This window comes from Neomonachus schauinslandi, chromosome 13 (assembly GCF_002201575.2).
Source record: "Neomonachus schauinslandi chromosome 13, ASM220157v2, whole genome shotgun sequence".
NCBI lineage: Eukaryota > Metazoa > Chordata > Mammalia > Carnivora > Phocidae > Neomonachus > Neomonachus schauinslandi.
In genome coordinates, this window is record NC_058415.1 from 28,202,007 (window position 1) to 28,206,499 (window position 4,493).

The window sequence follows — 4,493 nt, forward strand, 5'->3', positions numbered from 1 at the left end:
ATAAGAGGCAATTCAGGGGCGCCTGGGTGGCTCAGTCAGTCGAGCATCCTACTCAGTTTTGGCTCAGGTCATGATCTCAGGGTCCTAGAATGGAGCCCCATGTCAGTCTCCATGCTCAGCAGGGAGTCTGCTTGAGATGCTCTCTCTCCCTCTGCCCCTCCCCCCGTTTGCTGTCTCTGTCTCTCTCTCTAAAATAAATGAATAAGTCTTTAAAAAACAAAAAAGAGTCAATCCTATGGCAATAAAAGCAAAATAGTGGTTAATGATTGGGTCAAATTATAAACCAGTTTCTGAGTTCTGAGGGTAGCCAGTCGAGAGAATTTCTAGATGTTGCTCTTAAAGCATCTTTAGACAGAGGAAGAGTAGGTAATGGCAGTCTGACAGATTTTCTTGGCTTGTAATTTGAGTGTCCCTGGTGATTTTCTTTTTAAGATTTATTTATTTATTTATTTATTTATTTATTTATTTATTTATTTATTTATTTGAGAGACAGAGAGAGCACAAGCAGGGGGAGAGACAGAAGCAGAGGGAGACGGAGAAGCTGACTCCCCACTGAGCTGGGAGACGGACATGGGACTTGATCCCAGGACCTGGAGATCATGACCTGAGCTTAACCATCTGAGCCACCCAGGCGCCCCTCTCTGGTGATTTTTTGAGTGGCCCAGAGAGAAACAGGCACGAAGACTGTCTATACATGAGCTGTTGTGGTGATTTCTCTGAAGTGTCCATCAAGTTGTTCGTATGCAATTTGCAGGGCTTCAGGAAAAAGGGTACATTTAATGATCCAATGATTCCAAGTCAAAAGGGTGGGAAAAAGTGGAAAACATCAGTTTGGAGAATTGTAGCCAGGCTTTGGAGGAAACTAGAAGAAATTAGGATCTAGTCCCGTTTATAGCGAACTCTGTTAGAATCTAATATCCACAAGGGTGTGTTATTGAAACATAATTTTTCTCTCTATAATCACCCCCATTTTTACCAAGGACAGCCAAATTAAGACTAATTTATTTGCGAAATCGAGTTGTTGTTGCTGTTTTTGTTTTTTTAACTTGGCCTGATTATCAAATTGCTGTAAGTCATAGCTTAAGAGAAAAGTTTCCTAAGATTCCTTACTAATTAAAGCTCCCAAACATCGGTTTTCTTTATCCTGTTAATTCATCATGAATTTCTGTCTCTTTGTCTACAGTGTATAAAAGCTGCCTGCCTTGCTTATAGACTCAGATATAAGTTTTGGGCTGTTTTTCCAAGGGGCTTTATTGGCTCCATAAAGTCTGCCTGAGTTCCTTAGAGCAGTCTAGTCCTATCTGAGTCTGTGCATGTCCCCTCTCGAATATGACATTTCAGTCAAAGCCTTGGTAATATAACCAGTGTTTCCAATTGTGTCCTGTTACAAGGAGAGCAGATTCTTATTAAATTTATGCAAATAAGCATATCGTCATGAAAATATAAGTATACTCCCTGAAAGTTTTAAAATTCTGGACAGACCAGGTAGGGAGGAAAAGATAAATGTTCCAGTTTTTTCACAAAGGTATATTTTATCCAATTGCTGTAAGTTATAGCTTAAAAGAAAATAGCTTCTTTAATACTGGAAAAAAGCATTTAATAAATCAACAGTGTCTCAAACAAAAATTTTATAAAAATTATAATCATCCTCCATTCATTGAGTTCCAAATGATTAATTCTTGTTTTGCTTGAATCCAAATCTCCCAGTAGCTCCAGAAATTCTTACCCAGTTCAGTTTTATGGTCTTAAGTTTATCAGAAACCTATATTCAAGAGTTCTTTCCATCAGTCTCACTGTAGATGAAGCACATTTGCAGAAAGCTTTGTAAAAGCATCTGCGTAAACCTATAACTGCCTGTAAATTAAAAAGACTTAAAAACGGCCATGCTTAAAGACCTGATGAGAGATCATTACAATGTAATTTACAAAGAAATTGGTTATTTCTATGACACTATGATTACTACTTCAAGGTAGTAATATATCAGGACATATCAGATTTCTAGGAGTTTCATACAACTTCTAGAACACTCATTTTAATAACATATTTCTATATAAATATAATCTAAGAGTGCTTAATATCACTTATTTGACACTGCTTCCTATGTAATTTAACATGCCAAATAAGCCTTATTAGTGTAATATCTTCCTTTTTTTATAAAGCGACCAAATCTCTTGAAAATGTTGCACAGATCCTCTGGAATATTTTAGTTACATTGTGGTCAAATACTTCATTTTAGAATTAGATTTTGGAAAGTTTGTGTTAAAAAAATCAAAATATTTGAACATTTGATTAAATATGATCATAGATCATTAAGCAACAATATTTATCTATTCAACTGAAGTGAAAATAAAAGGTTGTTTTGGTTTTTTTAAGAAAAGTAAGTTTTTATTCCCCTGTTTCACAAATAAAGTGGGCTGGATCGGTTGCTTTTTTGGTGATTAGTCAAAGAGACCAAATCCCATATCCTCGTCCCACTCTTCTGAATCTTCCTTTGCTTCCACCTTGGCTGTGGCCATGGCAGCCACGGGAGCGGTAGCCATGAATGCAGGTGGATCAGCCAAGAAGGCCTTGACCTTTTTAGCAAGTGGAAGGTGTGATCAGTCTCCACAGACGACGCCAGGACCTCCTTGTATCTGTTGATGGTAGAATGGGGCACTGATACAACAGTCGGGTAACCTATCTGCAAGGCATCCTCGGGCAACACTGCAGATGCCCTCCGGGAAGCGAGAATGCATTTGCCTCTGTGATGTCAAGCCCTTCAGGGTTGTAAAGCCACTGTAGTGCAACACCTGCTGGACGACCAGCCCGAAGGACAAGGGGGAGATGTTCAGCTTATTCAGCTGTGTGGCTTCGCTGGCTCCCACTCTGTCTCCGGTCTTAATCAGCTGCACCTTACTCAGGATTTCAGTGGTGCCCCTGGAGATTCTAGTGGTGATGTCTAAAGTTTGGAAGTAGGAGGCCCTTCTCAGGCCCCCAGACAAGTGTGGTGGGCTGGCATTGCGACTTTACTGGGACTATGGCACCGGTATCGGCGGCAGCTGGCACCTTATTGGTCAAGAGCATGTCCCTGATCTCAGTGAGGTCCTCCTTGGTGAACACGAAGCCCACATTCACCCAGATATGAGGCACTAGTTTCTCGAGAGCTGGGTTGTTCTCTCTGGATGCCCTCAGATGGCCTTGAACGTCATGGCGTTCTTGCCCTCAGCACCACAACCTTCCCGTGGAGGGACATGCAGATCTGCTGTGTCTTCTTGGAACCCACGTTGTCGGCTCCACAGTGGAGCATTTGGATGATCATCCAAAAGTTGGATGATCTTAAGGAAGTAGTTGAACTTCCAGGTCATGCTGTCTTCCTTGGGCATCATGGCGGAGCATCAGGGACGGGCTTGCAGGGTTGAAAGATGATGTTCCTCTCACAGGGACGCCTGGAGAGAGGAGGGCCAACAATAAAACATTTTAAAGGCAAATGCAGAAGGTTACACAGTTGTGAACAAAATTCAGCTCTTTTAATATTAAGACTCAGGTTTCTTGAATAATCTGATGAAGACAAAGCATTAAAAGTTTGTATATCTAGGCCATTGGCCTTTACATTAAATGTAAGGAAAAACTTTGTTTTTAATTTTTTGTAATAAGCAAACCAACAATCTAAGAAAATTTTTTGTCTGTAAAAAGAGAAAAAACCTAAGTTCTAATTTTGCATCAGTATACTTTTGGTATTAAAACTCATTCTTTAATAAAATCTTAAATAAAATCTATTTTGGCATGGCTTGTAAGAATCCAGGCAGGTTTCTCTTTTGTTCTGATGGCAACACCTCATAAGGTCCTTCCCAGGAAGGTGACAGCATATGCTTTTTTCCAAAGATCTTGATGTCTACTTGGTCTTCTGGCTGAAACGTGTGGCAAGCCTCATCAGTTGGTGGAGGCCATGCCTCTTTTACCTGTTGGTGATGTGCTTCAGGTAGATGAGGTAGTCCTTGTCTAGAGTTAGTCATAGCATCACATTTTTCACTTACTCCGTGAATGGAAGGTTTAGAGATGCCAGTAGGCTTTGACGACCAAACACTATTTCAAAAGGGGTTGATCCATGTCTCCTACTTGGAGTATTCTGGATCTTAATAAGGGTCAGAGGCAATGTCGTTGGCCATTCATGCTTAATTTCTTGGTATTTCCCTACAGTCCTTCTTATGTCTAGATTTTTACATTCCATTTGCCCCGGATGATTGAGGATGATATAGGGCATGAAGTTTTAACGTGTACCTGAGAGTTTTTGCAAGCAAGTGGTTTATCTCTGCTATCAAATGAGTTCCTTTTTTCTGACTCAATCCATAAAGGAATGGCAAAACGAGGCATGGTCTCAGGTATTAATTTCTTTACTACTGTTGTGGCATGAGCACATCTAGTCAGAGAGCATCAGCCCATCCACTAAGCATACAGACAATGACCAAACAGTGAGAATAGCCCAAGGCTAGGGGCAAATCTATAAAATCCATCTG

The 4,493-nt window shown here is 40.4% G+C and overlaps 1 pseudogene; it reads right to left on the bottom strand.

Moving 5' to 3' along the window:
• Positions 1-2,438: 2,438 nt before the first annotated feature.
• LOC110569941 lies at positions 2,439-3,362 on the bottom strand (annotated as a pseudogene).
• Positions 3,363-4,493: the final 1,131 nt, after the last annotated feature.